The sequence below is a fragment of the Rhinopithecus roxellana genome, chromosome 17 (genome assembly GCF_007565055.1).
Source record: "Rhinopithecus roxellana isolate Shanxi Qingling chromosome 17, ASM756505v1, whole genome shotgun sequence".
NCBI lineage: Eukaryota > Metazoa > Chordata > Mammalia > Primates > Cercopithecidae > Rhinopithecus > Rhinopithecus roxellana.
In genome coordinates this window covers 77,614,242-77,636,089 of record NC_044565.1, presented here as the reverse complement: position 1 = coordinate 77,636,089, position 21,848 = coordinate 77,614,242, and the positions used below count along the sequence as shown (strand labels likewise).

The 21,848-nt window shown below is 35.1% G+C and overlaps 1 pseudogene; it reads left to right on the top strand.

The window, feature by feature from the left end:
• Positions 1 to 11,844: 11,844 nt before the first annotated feature.
• LOC104655028 lies at positions 11,845 to 20,303 on the top strand (annotated as a pseudogene).
• The last annotated feature ends 1,545 nt before the right edge of the window (positions 20,304 to 21,848 follow it).

Sequence of the window (21,848 nt, the reverse complement as noted above, 5' to 3'; positions counted from 1 at the left end):
TTACATTAATCAATGGGGAACTGATCATGCACGCACATCCTTTTTATAGGGTAGTGCCCCACTTCATCGAGGAATGACAGATAAGCAGCAACTCACTTTGCCAATGGTCAAGTTATACCTGCCCAATTCAAACAATAATGTAGTAATACATATAAATAATAAATTATGAGCTACTGCTTGTGCCATATATGTAAAATATAGGGGAACAGCCATGGTAAAACTTATTCCATAAAGTATTTTTTTAAGAGACATCCTCCCAAGTAAAGGGAGGAGTGCTGTGTCAAACATCTACAGGGCTCTCCAAGGCACTACAACTCTCTACCAGCAGAGTGAATAAAGAAGTGGGAATAAGCCAGTGTTATTCTTAGGGAAAATTCCATCCTCACAGGAATTGGTAATGGTTAAATAATATTCCACTTTAACTATAAGTGTCATTGGTGTTATTTTATGGATGAAGACTTGGGTAGATTGGATTAGAAGTAAAAATGACAGCCTTGTGGGGTAAATTAAATACCCTAGACTATAAAAGCAAACACTGGAAGGCTCCTCTATAGCAATGGTTTGTAGTTAGAAAGGGACTTCAAAACCACCTGAAGATCTTTACCAACGATTTGCCAAAGACCTACTCATGGGGAGATTCTTTCCATGCAAAATGGGGTTACAGAGGCACATCATAACAAATATTAAGGAAAAGCTTTTGTAATAATAAAGACATGTGTATTCTGTACCCAAAGTAATGCTATTCTGAAATTAGGACTAGGCAATAAATTTATTGCATAATTAAGGGATATTCTAGATAAATAGCTTGAGGTCACATATAAATATTGATTACTTACTATAAATTAGGTATAAATTACATATTTTAGATATATGGAATGATTTGAGTTATATTTCATCATCATTAAAAAAATTACTATGCTGGAAAGTCAGCTTCTCCCTTCTCTTTTTTGATCCCAGGATTGCTCAGTAGCAATGCTCAGAATTTCAACATGGATGGAATTCTGAGCCTTGAAGACAAGGAGCCTTGTGTTCAAGGCTCAGAAATTCTCTACAGTGATTCTAATTGAAAGGGTTCTTGCTATCTTTCAAAAAGTCATTTGAATTGCCAGCTCTTACTGCAAAAAATTTACTGACAGCTCAAGTCCATGGACAATAAGTATTGTCTGTATATATTATGTTATGGTTAAAGGTTAAAGCCATCTGGGAAAATGGAATCATGTCTAACACAGAGGGAAATGTATTATTTCCTTTGTATTTTTGTCTTGCATGTTGACAAATTGTAGTCGTATATATTTATGGAGTACAAAGTGGTGTTACAATTTTTGAATAAAATGTGGAATGATTAAATTAAGCTAATAAACATATCTATCACCTCAAATATTCAACTTGTTTTGTGATGAGAGTATTTGAAATTTATTCTTAGTGACATTGTAATGTGTAGTACTCAGTTATTAGCTATATTTACCATCCTGTGCTATTGATCTAAAAAAATAAAATATATTCCTTTTGCCAAACTGAAACTTTGTACTCTATCACTATCAATTCCACATTCCTCACCAGCATCTGGTAACCACCATTCTACCCTTGCTTCTATGAGTGCCATCATTTTAGAGTCCACATATAAATAGGAACATGCTGTATTTGTCTTTCTGTGTTTGGTTTATTTCACTTAGGGTGACATTCTCCAATTCCATCTATGTTGTCATGAATAACAGAATTTTTTCTCTTTTTATGAATGCATAGTATTCCACTGTGTGTATAGTAGTTTCTTGGTATCCATGGGGAATTGGTTCCAGAACTCCTGCATACCAAAATCCATTGATGCTCAAGTCCCTTATATAAAATGGTGTAGTGTCTACCTATAACCTATGCACATTCGTCTATGTATTTTAAATTGTCTCTAGATTTTCTAAAATACCTAATACAATGGAAATGCTGTCTAAATAGCTGTTACGCCGTATTTTTAAGATTTGATCATTTTTATTGTCATACTGTTAATATTTATTTCAGATATTTTTAATCTGCAGTTGGTTGATTCTGCAGTTGCCAAACCTCCAGATACAGAGGGTCAACTATAAATACCATATTTTCTTTATCTATGCGTCTCTTGATGGACTCTTACATTGATTCCATAACTTGACTACTGTGAATAATGCATCAGTAAACATGGGAGTGCAAACATCTCTTCAGCATACTAATTTCAGATTTTTTGAGTAAATAACCAGAAATTGAATTGTTGGATCATTTGGTAATTCTATTTTTAGTTTTTGGAGGAACCTTCATAATGTTTTCCATAGTGGCTGCACTAATGTGCATTCCCATCAATAATGCAAAGTGTTATCTTTTCTCTATATCCTTGCTAATACTTATCTTTTGTCTTTTTAAAACTTTTCTAAATTAGCCATTCTTATAGGTGTGAGGTGATATCTCATTGTGATTTTGAATTTTCGTCTTCCCAGTGATCAGTGATATTGAGAATTTTTTTGCTTATCTGTTAGATGTACATGTCTACTTTTGAGGAATGTCTATTCAAGTCCTTTGCCTAATTATTAATCAGATTATTCATTGTCCTTGTATAAAGTTTATAGATTCTTTTAGAATCTTAAAATTTCTCCCAATTCATAGGTTCTCTTTATTCTGTTGTTTTCTTTGCTATACAGAAGCTTTTTGGTTTGATTATCCCATTGGTTTATTTTTTTCTTTTGTTGCTGCACTTTTGGGGGTGAAAATTTATATATATATATATATATATATATGTGGCTTTTCCTCTGTTTTCTTCTGTCAGCTTGGTGCAAAGGTAATTGCAGTTTTGGCCAAACCCCATCACTTTTGTACCAAACTAATAGTAGTTTTATAGTTCTTGGTCTTATGTTTAAATCCTTGTCCTGCCTGCCTACTTCTTCTGATATGGGGCAGGTAACTTCATACATAAAAGATAATCAAATGTTTTTTGAGTGAATAAATAAATAAATGAGTTAATGAATTAAAATTTTTCTATGATATTTGCTGGAATCTGGCCAAGACCAAATTCGATGCTGAATTTGTTAAATGTTTAATATTTTCTAGAGTTGGATAATTCTATCATATATGCCCTAAGGGTTGTCTTTTTTGTGGGATGATCAATTAACCACTATAATCTGTTATCTCTATACTATCATCTGGCCTCTACCATCCTCTGGTCTCTGTTGCCTAACGTTATCATCTTCTGCCATTAGGGGGAAATTGGTTCCTTCCCAGTAATCTAACACAACTTTCTAATTTGAAAATAAAAAGGAAAGCAAGGAAGAAGATTAGAGAGAAGAGAGGAAGGAAGGAGGGAAGGAGGGAGGGAAGGAAGGAAGGAAGGAAGGAAGGAAGAAGGAAGGAAGGAAGGAAGGAAGGAAGAATGTCCTTCCTTCAACGGCCTTCGTCTTGACATTGGACGTTCCGCCAAGTACGGGGGAAAAATTTCCTAAATGAGGGAGGGAGCAAAAGGCTATTGGCCCCCATCTGTGTTCAGCCACACCCACAACATTGTGCCTTCCCATCCTGCCTCATGTTTCCTTTGCTCTGATATGACAGTTGGAAGGCCTTCTGCCATATGATAAAATGAAAATCCATAACAACAAGACATTTCTTACTGTGTGGAAAAAATAATATAAAACGTTTTAAAATTGTATTAATACTTTAGCATACACTGGCTGGGCATGGTGGCTCACGCCTCTGATCCCGGCTCTTTCAGAAACTGAAGTGGGCAGATTGCTTGAATCCAGGTGTTCAAGAGCAGCCTGGGCAACATGGCCAAACTCCATTTCTACCAAAAATACAAAAAAATTAGCTGGACATGGTGGCACATGCCTGTAGCCTCTATTACTCATGAGGTTGAAGCAGGAGAATTGTTTGAGCCTGGGAAGTGGAGGTTGCAGTGAACCAAGATTGGGCCACTGAACTCCAGTCTGGGTGACAAGACTTTGTCTCAAAAAAAAAAAAAAAAAAAAAAAAAAAAAAAAAGTTTTGTCATATAAATAGGATTGATTGAGTTAAGAAGTCCCAGATTTCTCCCCATAAAAGATTCAGACTACCGAAATTTCAGATTTGGGAATATAATCTAGAAGTGTCTCATCCTGCCTGATCTGCTGCAATTCACTTAGTTCATTTGAATTCATTATAATTTGTGTGGATCAGGCTAATTAACCATAATTTATTCTGTGAATTTCTGTCTAATTAATATAATTTACTTTGGCTGTAGGCAGCTAAAAATAATATGCCAAGCTCTCTTTGTCAGAAACTTTACCAACATTTATCTTGGATTCAATTACTAGAATTTAACTGTAGTTTCAGCACAGAACTGAAGATCTGCTAGCTCCTCATGCAGAGCAGATATTATCCTAGGTCTAACATTCTAGTGAATAGTAGATATACGGTCCTTTTAGGAAGATGTATTATTGACCCTCTGGTCCCAAAGCATAATCTCCATCCTCTTTAAACATATTTCAGACAGTCTAACTAACTTGTAAGAGTAAATTGATCCAGCTCTCATTTAACAAATTCTCCTTCATCACTTAATAAAAAAATCTATCATCAAACAATTTTATATGTATCTCTTGAAGGTAACTCATGTTTCTTGTGACATTTAACATGTTTCATTATGTAATATAATTTCCTGAACTCTTTTCTAGAATTTAAGTCAATCTGTACTTTTGAAGAGGATAAAAAAAGAAAAAGTAATTCTTCCAGTGGATGAAGCTGATTTCCTTTTCTTGATAAATGGAAATTTATTATTACTGTAGCAAACATAACGTTTTTGTTTACAAGAATCTAGGGTTAATTAATTAAGCTGAACTTTGTACGCTATAACTGAAGTAACAAAAATGCTGAAAGATTCCTGAATTGCATTTCACATGGACAAGCTACATAATCATTGTTTAAACAAGTCAGTTCTCTAGGAGTGTTAATCATTTTGTCCATGAGATTCATTCTTATCATAAGTGAATGTAATAATTTCAATAGATTTGAGATTGTACTACATTTAAAAAAAGAAAAAAATGTTTAAAATTAGGTAGATCGATTAGATACTCTCTGCAACATAAAGTAATAACTAATACTTATCTCTGAACATGAAAGCAATAAAACCATCATAACAAAGTCAAGATGATCTTGCTCCACATAGAATATGAAATCAAAAACAAGGTTACCTCCTGGGGAGGCTTCTGTTTTCCTTCTCAGGACCTGTAGATTTATCCTGTACTAAACTTAGGTTCAGTTCCCAGAAGGGAGAAGCCAAGTATCAGTGAGATCTTAGGCAGAAATCCCGTGAAGAACTCAGTTTCCTCTGTCTGGACCAAGTGGTTCCACTAGCTAAAGGGCAGTCCTTCAATAAAAGATACAGTGGCTGCTGGCTGTTAAAAGTCCATGTTTGAGACAGATATATTAGGCAAAAAAAAAAAAAAAGGTGAGGCATTGTCCTCCATAATATTTGTTACATAACTTGATTGATTTTGGTGGTCTCTATTCATATTTGCCATGCTATAAGATTCTTGAGATCACGATTCATGTTTAATTTGCCTTGGTAGCTTCTAAAATAATCCACAACTAGTATGATCCCATTAAATACTCATGGCACTACAAGAAATTAATTCTACCCTGCTCACAATATTTTCCTGCCTGTATTTTGAATTTTTGCAAAATTCAAAATATTGCAAAAGTATATTTGCAATATACTTTTATTTTTCACTTCTATTTTAATTCACCTGTTACTATATTGCTTTGGAATAGTTTTCAAATATTTTTATAAATTTGATGTTGTCTGATTTATGAAAGAAAGTCTAAGGATTATGAATTCCAACATCAAATTTTGTTACTGTGAAGAACTGCTGTGAAATCTATTTGGTTTCCAGTTTTTTTTTTAGAAAGGTCTAGTTGACTCTGGAAATTGCAGAATAACTTTCTGCCTTACTGTATTCAGTCTGAGACATCAATCCTCTTCTGCCTTTGGATTCAGACTCAGACTGGAACTTAGACCATTGGCTCTCCTGGTGCTCAGGCCTTCAGACTCATTCTAGAACTATCCCATTAGTTGTCCTTTGTCTTCAGCTTACCAAATGCAGATCTTGGACTTTTTGGTCTCCATAATTGTGTGCATCAATTTTCTCACAGTAAATATCTTTACATATGTGTTTGCATGTGTGTATGTGCGTGTATGTTTGTTCCCTATTGGTTCCATTTCTCTGGAGAACCCAGACCAATACACCCATGCAAGAAAATTATTCAATTTATTAAAAACAAATTTTTGTTTCTGTGTACCAGCAACAAAGCTGGAAAATAAAGTTTTAAAACAAAAGAAAACAAACATCAAAAAAGAAACTACAGAGCACCTAATGTAAAAAGATGGCTCCTGCTGATTGTGCAATAAGGTGAATGCCTGGAGAGTATTTTTTTCTTTGCCCTAACTGAACAGTAAGTTATCTGAGAACAAATACTCCTCTTTTATTTCTTTAGAATTTTTTCATTAGCTAATGAAATGCTTTGTTCCATGTATGGGTACCATATAATTTATCTGACAAACTGAGTAAGAGTGTGATTATAATGCTAAGTCACCGAGAAACATAGTTTCTGGGACCTCTGGGCCCTGTTTGGTCTCTATTTTCTCTACCTCTGTCAATATGACCAATTGCATCAAAGAACTTTAATGTAAAACAAGTAATCAATTTCTACTTAGCTTATTATTTCAGCATTGCCCATGCTTCTGTGAACCTTGTCAAGTATGAAGTTATGTGTGAAACAAAGTGAAGCTGGGAAATTCTAGTTACTCATGTAAAAGCTTGGAAGCTTTTTATCCAAACAACTGTGAAGAAGGAGACTTCTTCACAAGGCAGCAGGAGAGAGAAAGAAAGTGAAGGGGAAGAGCCCCTTATAAACCCATCAGATCTCATGAGAATTCATTTTACGAGAACCACATAGAGGAAACTGTCCCCATGATCCAGTCACCTCCCTCCAGGTCTTTCCTTCAACACTTGGTGATCACAATTTGAAATGAGATTTGAGTGGGGAAACAAAGCCAAACCATATCACATACCATGCAAATTATTGAAAAAGAATGTTGTCAATTTAAGGAAACTACTTGCACGTGCTTGCTTCTTTCCAGTCTCGTAACCCTGTCTCATTCCAGAAATAATTATTGTCTTATATATTATATTTATCACTCATATACTTTTTAATATTGAGTTTTCCTAATTTTATTGATTTATCACTAAACAACACATAATTTAGCTTTTATTCTTTTCATGTCTTATAAATATGGTGTCACACCGAAGGTAGTCATCAGAATTGCTTTATGGTTTCTAAATATAAGGATACATTTAATTCACTGGTTTTTCTTCAAATCAAATAAATCTTTCACCTTTTACTAAAAAAAAAAAAAAAGATACATTTAAAACTTATGCATAAATTTGCTTGTATTCATTTTACTTTCATTGCTATGTATTATGCTGATGAACAAATATATGTTTCTTTCTCCAGTTGATGAGCATCAGGCTTTTTTTTTCTTACAATTTTCTTGATATGAATAAACATTGTGAAGTCATTCTATAGTCATATGACTAGGTCTTGGTCTTTTAGTAAACCTGCCTCTCTTAACTGTGAAATTCACAAGTGCTTCTGGGCCTCCTTGCACCCAGCTTAGGTGTGATAAGACAGCCAAAGTGGGCTAGAGTTAGGCACTTCCCTTTTCCCACGTGGAAGGCCAGAGAGGGCTTGAGTCAGTATTTCCCTTTCCCCAGGTAGTCTTTTATTAAAACCCCAATAGTCTAGGCTCTGGTAATATAGTTTCTCTTGAGGGTAGGCCTATTTAAAAACAGAATTCCCTGGTATATTTCAATATGGTTTATTTTCCCCTCCTCCTGACAGAAACATGAGAGAATTTTTCTCTTGTATTCACTGGGAGAACATGGTTGAGGTCCTGGATGTAAATCTCACAGTGTCAGGGTCTCTCTGTGACTGGGTCTCTCTGAAATGTTTAACTCTCAGACATGCTCACTCTGAGCCTCCAGCAATTTATCAGTTATGGTCAGGTTCTCTTACTTTATTACTCATTTTCATGGAGGTTTCTGCTTAGGATTTTTGTTTCAGTAAATTGTGATTCTCCATATTTGCCTGTCTATCTCCCAAATTTGTGGGCAGGAGTTTACCCTATAACTTTACTTCTGGACAAATTGATGAAGAGTTGTTAATTTTTCACTTTGTTCAGCTTTGTACTTACTATTAGGACAAGGTGACAACTTCCAAGTCCCTGACATGGTCGAATGGAAACTCAAACTCCCTCTTATTACCTAATTTTTATAGATACAATTTATATATACTGTGTTAGGGAAGATCTTTTGTGTGATATTCATTAGTATTTTCATTTTTAGAAAAACACGGATTCTTTTTTAGTGATATAATATAAGGTACATTTTTGTAAATATTCCAGGTGATATTTAGAAAAATGCATATTTTAATTCATGTGCACAGAGTTTTGGTTACATGTGTTACATTAATCTTTTAAATGTTTTCCAAGCTTTTATCTCAATAAAAATCAGAATTCTTTTATGACATAATAGAGAAATAATGTAATATAAATAGTAGCTGCAATTGTGTAGTGTTAAAGTTTTGGTACAATGAAAGCTCTAATTCACATTTTCTCTGGAATATGATAGTAATAAAAATCTAATTTGTGTTGATGGGATTATATGGAATTATACCAATGATCTCTTTCATAAAGTATAGAGCAACAGTAACAATATAATGTACTACTATGTAAACTAAAATGTACTACATAATGTACTATTTAATATATAAAATAAATATTTTATTTATTCATATCCGAGGTTCATAATGGGTGTGACAGCTACCTCCAAGGTGCCCACAATCAATTCCATCTTTTTTGTATACATATGCCTTTTCTTCATTTAGTGATTGGCATAGGCAGGAGAACAGATATGTGGGAACAGGTATTATAAGTAATAGAAAAAATAAAATAAAAGCTTAACTTCTACAAAATATAACAGGTCAAAAAGAAATGTGTGCTTCCTGTAAATATGCATAAATGCAGCGTCCGACCAAATGATGCAATATATTGCATAAAAGACAAAAATAATATAATTTATTATAATTGAAATTTAATGTTTTACTATACATAAAAGAAATTCTTAGTATCTTTATATCTTATTTATGTATTTCTGCAACTATTAATAGAGCTTAGTGTAATTGGCTGGCCAATAAAGGAAAGAAAGTGTCACCAGTAAAAAGGAATATGATAAGGTTTCTCAGTTATTTGTATTTTTTTAGAATGTCATCAATAACCTTCTTCTGCAACTTAAGCAAATTGTGTTTCAAAAAGAAAGCTTGCTTTCTTGGGGCTGTCAGTCACTTCTCTTACTCTGCTGTGAAATTAATACACTTACCTTACACTCACTGCCAATCTCACTGAACTCCCATGCTTATGGACCCACTAGAATTTTATGTTCACGGAGCATAATTGACTCTGTGTGTGAATGAATCATCAAGAAACAGAGGGCACATATTGCATGTATTTCCTCTGCCCACAGGCATGCCCCATTTTTAAAATCACCTTCCACTTACAAAACACAAATTCTAAGATAAAATTAAGAACATAAAAATATAACAGATCATCAAACCAAGTGAAGAGCCCTCCTGAGTGCAGGGTCCCATGTGACTATACAGGTGAAACACCTATGAAATTGATCTACCAAGATACATCTCACAAAGAGCATAATGTCAGTAGAATGTTAGAAAATACTGAAGATTGGTTAGAAGTTTATTGATGTTATTCCATCTAGAGATCTCAATATCCCAAAAAAGCAAGAAAACAAAATAAAATTATAGATAATTATTAAAACTGTAAAATTAATAGGACTAATAAAGTTTGGGAGGTTTGGTATAGTATAATAAAACACCGTCTTCTTTTTCCTGGTTCTTAACCAAGAGAGAGTAATTATAAGGAAGCATGAGCTCAAAATTAAATATCCGTTTATTCTGCAAAGAATAAAATTCCATAAGAAGTAAAATAAAAGAATGAGTCAGGAACCAGAGACTAATATAATGATTCTTCATTTTTTCTTCATCCCCAAATAAAGGCAGCTGGGGACATTGTAAAGAGCTGTCACAACTTATTAAATCAATCAGGGTTAGCGAAACTGGGCATAGAAGAGAAAATTCTTAACCAGACCTTTTAGAACTACGTTTTTCTTTTTCTTTTTCTTTTTTTTTTTTTTTTTTTTTTTTTTTTTTAACATCTTCTACATGCAGTAAAATGAGTTAATCACATTTAAGTACAATTAGACCTAAGAGGCTAAAGGGGCTAACAACAGGGAAAAATAGGGTAAGCAATGTGAGGGAAAACCAGGCACAAGCATCGGTTTTCATATTAGTCCACCTAATGAAATAATATAACCTATTTCGTCAATTGGAGAAGTCACCTCTTTCCCATTGTGATAAGCAAATCAAGGTACTGAAAATTTAAATTGGTAATGATAATGAAAATGTTGTCCCCACCTGGAAATAAATGGGGAAGTCATCTTTAGGAAACAAGAGGTTGGAGAAAGAGTAATTATTTGTCTTTGAGAGTGATCAAATGTGAGAAGTGAGGGAGAATAGTGAGAGATGACTCCACATTTCCTTGGGTGCAAAGTGAGTCATTCAAAAGAGAGGAATGCATAGCCAAAAAACATTAAGAAAGGGCTTGGGTGTTTGTTTTGTCACTAGAGTATTTATTCTGCCATTTGGAAGAAACTCTCATAGTTAAGAGAAGTGCTTGGCTGACTTCCCCATACTCAGACAATGGGAGTTATATTTTCATTTTATAGGTATTATCTTTAATAAGTTATAACAGTGCATTACTTATTAAAGGTTTTCAGAAGCAGTTTACTTACTGTGGTTTTCTTGATCAGCTCTGTTCCAAGTTACTTATCAAGAGCTCTATCATAATGAAATAAGCTAACATCTCCAGTGAAATCAAACATTGATAGAAAATTTTAACGAAAAATAAAAACTAAAAAAGACTTTCAGAATCCTTGGGAATAGTAAAATAAAATTGTTTAATTTAAGGAACTTCCAAATTACTCTTCTAGTCCTGCTACTTATTTCTACTTGCCTATTTTTTCTAGATTAAGATGTGTAATTGTTTACCCATCTCCCAATTTTTATTAAACAACTGAACTGAATAATCCATGTTCTACTCACTTCTCTATCCTGGCACAAAAATAAGCACTACCATTGGTTAAACTGTCCCTATAAGATACCACTGGAGGATATTTATAATATTTTAAATAGAGTTCACAGTGAATCTTGACCACAATTCATATATCACAACAATGATTAGGGCATGCTATAGCCCATGACTCAGTTACAGTAAATACCATTATCCATATTCTGATTTCTCCTTGCCTACATATCGGACTTAGTTTAACACTTTGCCATGCATACTTTAGACTGGAACTTTAAAGATGTTTTATTCATTAATTCAACAATCATTTATTAATTGTCTTCTTTGTGCTAGGCTTTTACTACATGCTTGGGATTCAGTTTATAAATGCATCCCTCAACCTCTTACACATTTGGCCCTCTTGCGTCACTCTGTTTCTTCATACCTGTCTGTTTTGTGGTCTTTCCCCACTAATTGTGGTGCTTGCTATATGCATCTCTCTTTCCTTTCTTGTTACAACAATTTGTTCTTCCGTTTGTCATCTTGGATCTAGCAAGAAATATAACTCATAGATACATTAAGGGGATAATTGTCCCATGAATATGTTTGTTGACTTTCACTGGCCATTTTTGAAAGTGCAATAAAAATTTTACTGGTTTTCTATTATGACTGCCCTCACTCTGATTACTGCCCAAGCTTGCAAAGAAAACCTGAGAAATCAGGTAATTTCTCCTTCAATTCAGTAGAGGAAATAGAATTAAGTCAATTTACCTGTTGCTTAATTGGTTCATTATTCCATGAGGACTTTACCAGTTTCTTGGGGTTACTCTAACAAATTACCAAAAACTTACTGACTTAAAATAATACACTTCTTCCTTTACAGTCCTGGAGGCCAGAAGTCTGAAATTAGTTCCACTGGAACAAAATCAATGTGTCAGCTGGGTCATGGTTTGCTTGTAGGGGAGAATCACTTCCTGGCCTATTCCAGCATTTGGAGGTTACTGGAATTTCTAGGCTTGTGGCTCCATCACTCCCATCTCAAGAGTAACATCTCTAAATCTCTCTCTACTCCATCTGCATATCACTTCTCCTTTCTGTCTATATGACCTCTCCTCCTGCCACTCTCTTATAAGGACATTTGCAATAACATTTAAGACCCACCTGAATAATCCACTGCAATCACTCCATCTCAAGATCCTTAATTTAATCACATCTGTGAAGATGCTTTTTCCTTATAAGATAACAGATACAGGTTCCTGGAATTAAGACACAGATATCTTTGTGTGATCACTATTCAGCCTGCTACAATGATAAATACAAATCAGTACATGAACCTGAATTAGACTTGCACAGCAGAATCGTATTGTCATCTTCATCATCTAGAGGGTCATTCTCAGGTATTCACCAGAATCCCTTAGGGTATTTGTTAAAAATACGAAATTAATAACATCAATCCTAAAATTCTGATTAAGTTGATTTTGTTTTTGATACAAGATTATAGAAACTTAAGAAGCAAATCTGAGTTCTTTGACCTAGGTGGTCTTTAGGAAAATACCTTGGAAAATAATGACCTGAAGTACTTTGCTTTGTACTATGTAAAAAAGGACTTCCTATAATAAGTTTTTATTTTAGGATTTAAAGTGAGACAAACCAGATAGATCAGATTGTTTTCTCAGTGACTTACAGGAAGTTCTGTAATTCATCAATGAAGAGTAATAATGTGATAGTTATCTCTGTGTCACAACTATGTCAGGCACTCATGTATCAAGGAATCAAAGGAATATTCTGCCTTTGCTTTGGGGGAGCTGTTAAAATGGGTGATATGTGTCTAATTTCCCAAAGAATAAACCGGACTGAGGCAGAGTTATCTAATATTATTTCCTACCAAATCTCTTAAATCAAGTCTCAGAATCTTACTATTGACAGAGTGTATCCTGGTCCTTTTCTCCTTTCCTCCTTCCTTTATTTCTTCTCCTTATCTTAGGTACAGGTGGTTGAATTAAAGACAGTCTTCATGTCGTACTTTATTACCATTGGTCTATACATGTACTTGTATTCCTATCTGTCTATATATTTATACACATATATATGCACACACGTGTATATATATATATGCATACGCACACATGCACACACATTACTTTTTTGGCATATCACACTCACGTTTCCCTCCTTGTTCCTTAAGAAAACATTCTCTTTTTTTTTTTGAGACAGAGTCCCGATGTGTCGCCCAGGCTGGAGTGCAGAGTGGTGTAATCTCAACTCACTGCAACCTCCCCTTCCTGGGTTCAAGCGATTATCCTACCTCAGCCTCCCAAGCAGCTGGGACCACAGGCATGTGCCACCACGCCCAGCTAATTTTTGTATTTTTAGTAAAGACAGGATTTCACCATGTTGGTCAGGATGGTCTTGATCTCTTGACCTCATGATCCGCCTGCCTCAGCCTTCCAAAGTTCTGGGATTACAGGTGTGAGCCACCGTGCCCAGCTTAAGAAAACATTATTGTTTGTGTGTTTAATGTTTATATTTTATCTGTTCCTGTAAAAGGTATATTTTGCATTGTATGGCTGCCTGTATCATTTTTTAATAAACTCAAAGGATTTCTTTAATTTGAATTTTAACATGACAATAAAAGGATCAGTTAATGACTCAAATTGTAGTAGAGGTTCAGATTAAATGTCCAGATTTAATTGAACAATTCAGATTAATAAGATATATGGTAACATACTAGTGATATAATGATGTAATTTTGGTAATAATGCTAAGTGTTTGCAATAAGGGAATTTGGAAAAATGGTTAAGAGAGGAATGTCTCTTCTTGTGTTATTCTACTGGTTCTCCTGTTCTACATTCCATTTGGTCTATGTCTGAGGCTGATATGTGTTTTATAACTTACATAAATCCTGTAAATCTATACTTGGAATTTCTCAAGTGAGAACTTTTAAGTGTAGTGTCTTCATCCATTATTGAAAGGACATTTGCTGTTTGGAAGTCACTCTGCCACTGTGTATCATGAATGACAGTAGGAGGTGTCATCCGGGCTGTAACAGCATAGATTTAGCTATTTAGCTAAATGCTTACCTATGTTTGAGGATACAAACATCACAGTGTAGTATTTTCCCCTAATAGACCACAAATGTGTTGGAAAATACCTAGTTCCAAATAAATGGACTTTTTTGAGATCCCCCCCAATTAGATATGAGATCCATTATGATTGACTTAGTCAAGACGAATGTTTGGCAACCACAGTTTGAGGGCCACCTGCATCAGAATCACTTGGTATTCTTTTTTTTAAATCAGTTTCCAGAATACAATCTAAAACTACAACACAGAAATATTTTGGATGTGATCTGGGAAGATGCAGTTTTAATAAGCTCCCCAGCTTATTCTGGTGCATAATAGAAATGGAGGAGCATTTAGATAAACATAATGAAATGACCTGGAAAGTACTTCACATTTTGGATAAAGATATATAAATTGGTATCAGCTGATAATTTTAAATAATATATTAAGTACAATGAGTTCAACGAAAAACAGCATTATCTCTGACAGAATCATAATCATCAAAAGATGCTCAGCCAATGGTGTTCAATGTTCTATGTCTAGCAAGTGTATACATAAGGTCACTGTATGAGGCAGACAAATTTTAATTTAAAGATATGTACAGAACAGGTCAAGTTTTGGAAATCAGGTGGCCAGTGAGACTTCAATTTTTATATGTTTTAATTAAAATGTTTTTGACGTTGTTAAATAAAAATAATACATTTATAAGTTTTGAGAATTTAACTTGTTTAAAAAGCTAAACATGATGAGAGAAAAATGTCTCATACCTTCAAATATTTTGTTCCAAATGTAACCACTAATAAGTTTCTTGATTCAATTTAGGGAAATAAGTTGTATATTCGTGTACATATGTTTATTTGTGTGTATGTGTCAAAACAGAATACAAATATATATATACACACACACACACACATGCATATAGATGTGTATACATACACACATTTATGTATATATGTATATATATTCACAAGCATATATATGTGTGTGAATATATATACTTATATATTATGCTTTTTAAACTAGCTTTACTGTGGAATAGTTTACATATCATAAACCTCTTTATTCTAAGTATATAATAAATGATTTTAGTAATAATTTAGTCCAGTTTTAAAAATATTTTCATCAGCCTGAAATATTCTCATTCCCATTTTCATGTAGACACCACACTCTACCACGGCCCTTGGAAACCACTGATGTACATTCTGTCTCTATAAATTTTTCTTTTCTAGACTTTCTATATAAACAGAATCATACAATTTGTTTTGTATCTAGCTTCTTTCACTTAAAATGATGTTTTTCATATTTACCCAAGTAGTAGCATACATTAGCAGCTCATTCATAATCCCAGCACTTTGGGAGGCTGAAGTAGGCTGATCACAAGGTCAAGAGATTGAGACCATCCTGGCTAACACGGTGAAACCCTGTTTCTACCAAAAATACAAAAGATTAGCCAGGCGTGGTGGTGGGAGCCTGTAGTCCCAGCTACTTGGGAGGAGAGGCAGGAGAATGGTGTGAACCTGGCAGGCAGAGCTTGCAGTGAGCCAAGATCGTGCCACTACACTCCAGCCTGGGTGACAGAGCAAGATACCATCTCAAAAAAAAAAAAAAAATTGAATAGTATTCCATCGTATGGAAATACAACATTTCATTTATGTATTCACAAGGTGATAATTTGAGTTATTCTTGCTTTTTTGCTATTATTTGTAATGCTGCTGTGAGTGATAGTATACATGTTTTTGTATGGACATATGTGTTCATTTTTCTTTGTTAATATTTATAGTCTAGATTTATACAGAAAAAAATTTAAAGACTAACATTGAATATATTTGTTTTTACATTAGTAAGTACATATTTTAGGAGCTAATATGTACCAGGCATTGTCTTAGGTCCTTAAATAAAGAAATAAAGAAAAAGACAAAATTTTCCCTCATAAATCTTTGTTTTATTGTGTGGAAGACTAATAATGAATACAAGATAAAAATGTATCATACTGTATTTTAAAAAATTATTATTGGTCCAGAATTCTGATTGGTGAAAGAAGAGATTGCATTTAATTTTTCACATAATATATGAATATAAGAGTTTTTGGCTAATTACTTAATATACTTTATTCCCCAGATGATTCAAATTGGCATAATGTACCTAATATATTAAATACACAGGGTTTGAAGAGGTGAAAAAATAAAAAAAATGAAAATGAAAACATATTGCTAAATTTGGAGGCAGAATATAAAGTATAAAGGAATGTTCATGTATAACATATTTCAAATTTACTTAAAAACTTTCTGAAAGCAGATTCAGCTATTTACTTATTTTTAGCTATTTTTAAACTAAAGCTCATTTTAATTATGATCACACAACATAAACATCACCTTGAGAATACTTGGTTTTCTGTATATTTTAGAATTTTCAACCTGCCCAGTGAATTTCTTCATTTCCAGCCACCACCAACTTCCAGAGGGAGATATGAGAATTTCTATTTGAAATAAGAAAATAAATTTTTTGCAAATATTTTTATTTGCAAACCAGAACAAAAGTTTTAGCACAATATTTAAAACAACTTCTGGTAATGTTTACTCATTTCCCTATTTAAAAATAAAGCTTTTTTGAGGGGCAGATCAAGATGGCCAAATAGAAGTTTCCACTGATTGTTCCCCCAACAGGAACACCAAATTTAACAACTATCAACACAAAGGAAATACCATCATAGGAACCAAAAACCAGGTGAGTACTCACAGTAACTTGTTTTGACTTCATATCACTGAAAGAGGCTCTGAAGAGGGTGGAAAAGACAGACTTGAATTACACCACTATTCCCCAATCCCTTGACAGCAAAGTCACGGCACAGAGAATCTCTGTGTTTGGGGAAGAGAAAGTGCAGCGACTAGGAGACTTTGCAATTGAACTCAGTGTTGCCCTGTCACGGCAGGAAGCAAAACTGGGCTGAACTCAGCAGATACCCACCCATGGGGGGAGAATTTAGATCAGCCCTAACCAGAAGGGAATTGCCCATCTCAGCAGTCTACACTTGCTTTGGCAAGCCTTGCCATAGTGGGCTAATGTGCTCAGAAGCCTTAAATAAACTTGAAAAGCAGTCTAGGACACAACACAACTTATAGATGAGTCCCAGTACTGTGCTAAGCTTGGGGACAGTGACTTCAGGGCCATGTGACCTACTAAGACACCAGCTGGGGTGACTAAGGGAGTACTTTTGCCCCCTCTCCGTGATCACCGACCAGCACAGCTCAACTTCTAAAGACACCCTTTTCTTTCTCTTGAGGAGAGTGAAACTGACCCAATAGTCCCAATAGGTTTTTTTTTTTTCTTAATAAATGGAAACTGACCCTTCTGGTCTTAATGCTTGAAACTTAAATTTGTTTTATCTTAGTTTTTTCCTCAGGAAATGAACTTAAGGTCTTAAAAAAAGTATCAAAGATCTGAAACTCACCAGATCACCACAGGCACCACATTTGGCAATGTGATGCCAAATCTCTCAATCATCATGATTGCTTCCTTGCCCCTCACTAGTTCCTGTTTACTTATACATTGTTACATTTTTTTCCTGCTATATAAACTCCTAGTTTTAGTTGGTCAGAGAGATAGATTTGAGACTGACCTCCCATCTCCTTGACTGCAGCACCTGAATAAAGCCTTCTTCCTTGGCAATACTCATCACATCAGTGATTGGCTTTTTGTGTGGTGAGTAGCAGGACTTAGACCAAACCCCTGGTGTTTTGATAACAAAAGAATGGGACAAAGAAAAGAGGACTTTGTCTTGCATTTTGGATACCAGCTGAGCCACAGGAGGATAGGGCACTGGGCAGGGTTGTGAGGCCCCCATTTCATGCCCTAGATCCCGGATGACATATCTAGACATGCCCTGAGTCAGAATAGAATTTGCTGCTTTGAAGGGAAGGACCTAGTCCTGGCAGGATTTAATCACCTGCTGACTAAAGAGCCCTTGGGTCCGAAGTGAACACTAGTGGTAGCTTGGCAGGGATCTGTGTGAGCCTGTGACAGTGCTAGCCAGGAGGTAAGGTTCTTCTGCCTGTGCAAAGAAGAGCAAAGAGTGGGAAGGACTTTGTCTTGTGGTTTGAGTGACAGATCACTGCATTGGAATACAGAATGAGGTAGATTCCTATAGTTTTTTACTCTAATCCGTGGCTCCCAGCCAGCATAGCTAGACCAGTCCAGTGCCTAAGGGAACATGCTACCCTGAACAGAAGGACACAAGACTGGCTGTCTTCAACACCAGCTGATAGTACAGCCTTAGGGCTTGGAGCAAACATAGGTGGTAGCCAGGTAGTGGTTAGATTAGGCCTTGGATAAGACCCAGTGCTCTACTGACTTCAGGTCTAACCCAGTACAATCCCAATGGTTGTGGTCACAGGGATGCTTATGTGATCCCTTCCCCAGCTCTAGGTGGCTCAGGATAGAGAGGCAGACTGTGTTCTTTGGGAGAAAGTAAAGAAAGGGAACAAGAGTCTCTGCCTGGTAATCCAGAGAATTCTTCTAGATCTTATCCAAGACCATTGTGAAAGGAAAATAAATCTTGAGGCCCCCAAATCACTAAGCTAAAGGGAAGTTAAGCCAAGCTATGAACTACTTAGGGCCAACCTGCCTTCCATTTTGTTCAAAGTCACCCCTCTGCTCACTGAGATAAATGCATATCTGATTGCCTCCTTTGGAGAGGCTAATCAGAATCCCAAAGAAATGCAACCATTTGTCTCTTATTTACCTATGACCTGGCAGCCACCTCCCTGCTTTGAGTTGCCCGGTCTTTGCTTCTAGTCATTCCCCCTTTCCAGACCAAACCCATGTTCATCTTACATATGTTGATTGATGTCTCATGTCTACCTAAAGCATATAAAACTAAACTATGCCCTGACCACCTTGGGCACATGTTGTTGGAACCTCCTGAGGCTGTGTCATGGGCGTGCATCCTCAACCTTGGTGAAATAAACTTTCTAAATTAACTGAGACCAGTTTCAGATTTTCGGGGTTCACACCACCAAGTCAACACTTTTATAAATCTTCAAGAACCAAAGTGTTACTGGGTTGGGGGTGACCCCTAATGCAGATATGGCTTAGATCACAATACTTATCTTCTTTTGAAGACCTGGAAAGCCTTCCCGTGAAGGACATGATACCTAATTCTTCAATGCACAAATAAAGACAAATATCCACAAGCATCAGTTCATCCAGACACACATGACTGCACCAAAGAGAATGTAAGGTACCAGACACCAATCCTGGAGAAACAGAGGTATGCAACCTTTCAGAAAGAGAATTCAAAATAGCTGTTTAGAAGAAATTCAAAGAAATTCAAGAAAACACAGAGAATAATTTCAGAATTATTTCAGGTAAATCTAACACAAAGATTGAAATCATTAAAAATAATCAAGCAGAAATTCTGGAGTTAAAAAAATGTAATTGACATACTAAATAATATATCAGTCTCTTAACAGCAGAATTGATCAAGCAGAAGAAAGGATTAGTTAACTTCAAGACAGGCTATTTGAAAACATGTAATCAGAGGAAATAAACACAAAAAGAATAAAAAATCATAAAGTAGCCCTTTTCACAAGACGGCACCAAAAGCAAAGAAGGAAGCTCCTGCCCCTCCTAAAGCCAAAGCCAAAGCGAAGGCTTTAAAGGCCAAGAAGGCAGTGTTGAAAGGTGTCCACAGCCACAAAAAAAAAAAGAAGATCCGCACGTCACCCACCTTCCGGCGGCCCAAGACACTGTGACTCCAGAGGCAGCCCAAATATCCTCGGGAGAGTGCCTCCAGGAGAAACAAGCTTGACCACTATGCTATCATCAAGTTTACACTGACCACTGAGTCTGCCATGAAGAAGATAGAAGAGAACAACACATTTGTGTTCATTGTGGATGTTAAAGCCAACAAGCACCAGATTAAACAGGCTGTGAAGAAGCTCTATGACATTGATGTGGCCAAGGTCAACACCCTGATTCAGCCTGATGGAGAGAAAAAGGCATATGTTCAATTGGCTCCTGATTACGATGCTTTGGATGTTGCCAATGAAATTGGGATCATCTAAACTGAGTTCAGCTGCCTAATTCTAAATATATATATATATATATATTTTTTTTTTTCAACAACAACAACAACAACAAAACATCGTAAAGTATGCCTACAAGATCTAGAAAATAGCCTCAAAGGGTCAAATCTAAGTTATTGGCATTAAAGAGGAGGTAGAGAAAAAGTGGTAGAAATTTTATTGCTAAGAGTACTAACAGAGAAGTTGCCAAACCTAGAGAAGATATCAACATCCAAGTACAAGAAGGTTATAGAACACCAAGCAGATTTAACCTAAACAAGATTACCTCAAGACATTTAACAATCAGACTCCTTCAAAATCCTAAAAGCAGGAATATAGCAAAAAGAAATAATATACAATAGAGCCCCAATACATCTGACAGCAGTCAGTGGAAAGCTTAAAGGGAAGGAGAGAGTGGCATGACATATTTTAAGTGCAGAAGAAAAAAAGTACCCTAGAATAGTACATTTGGTAAAAATATCCTTCAAACATAAAAAGAGAAAGAAAGACTTTCCCAGAAAAACATAAGCTGAGGAATTTCATCAACACCAGATCAAATCTACAATAAATGCTAAAGGGAGTTCTTTGATCAGAAAGAAAAGGATGTTAATAAGATACAAGAAACTTTGTCTGTAGGTACAAAACTCGCTGGTTATAGTAAGCACATAGAAAAACACAGAATATTATGATACTGTAATTATAATGGTGTAAACTACTGTTAAGTAGAAAAATGAAAAGATGAACCTATAAAAAATAATAACTATAACAACTTTGCAAGGTACAGACAGAATAGAAACTACAAAAAGTTAAAAAGTGTGGGAAGGAAGTTAAAGTATAGAATTTTTATTAGTTTTCTTTTTGCTACTTTGTTCACGCAAGCAGTGTAAAATTGTCACCAGTTTACAATAATGGGTTATATGAGAGTATTTGCAAGTCTCATGAAAAGATACAATGGATACACACACAAAAAAATAACAAGCAAGAAATTAAGGCATACCACCAGAGACAATTATCTTCAATAAAAGGAAAACAGGAGGGAAGGAAACAAGGAAGAGAAGGCCAATAAAACAACCAAGAAACAACAAAGTTGTGGGAATAGTTCCTTACTAATCAACAAAAACAAAGAATGTAAATGTACTAAATCCTCCAATGAAAAGACATAGAGTAGCTGAATGAATCCAAAACAAGACCTAATGATTTGCTGTCTACAAGAATCACACTTCATCTATAAAGACATAAATAGTTTAAAAATAAAGTGATGGAAAAAGATATTCCATGCCAATAGAAACCAAAGAACAGTAGGCGAAGCTTTACTTATATCAAAAAAGATATATTTCAAGACAAAATCATAAGAAAAGGTCATTATGATAAAGGAGTCAATTAATCCAGAAGATTTAACTATTTAAATTAATCCAGTGTTCACTCAACACTGAAGCACTTTGATGTAAAGCAAATATTAGAGAGAAAGAGAGAGATAGACTCCAATAGAATAATAGCTGGAAATCTCAACCGACCTCAACATACACTTTCAGCACCGGACAGATC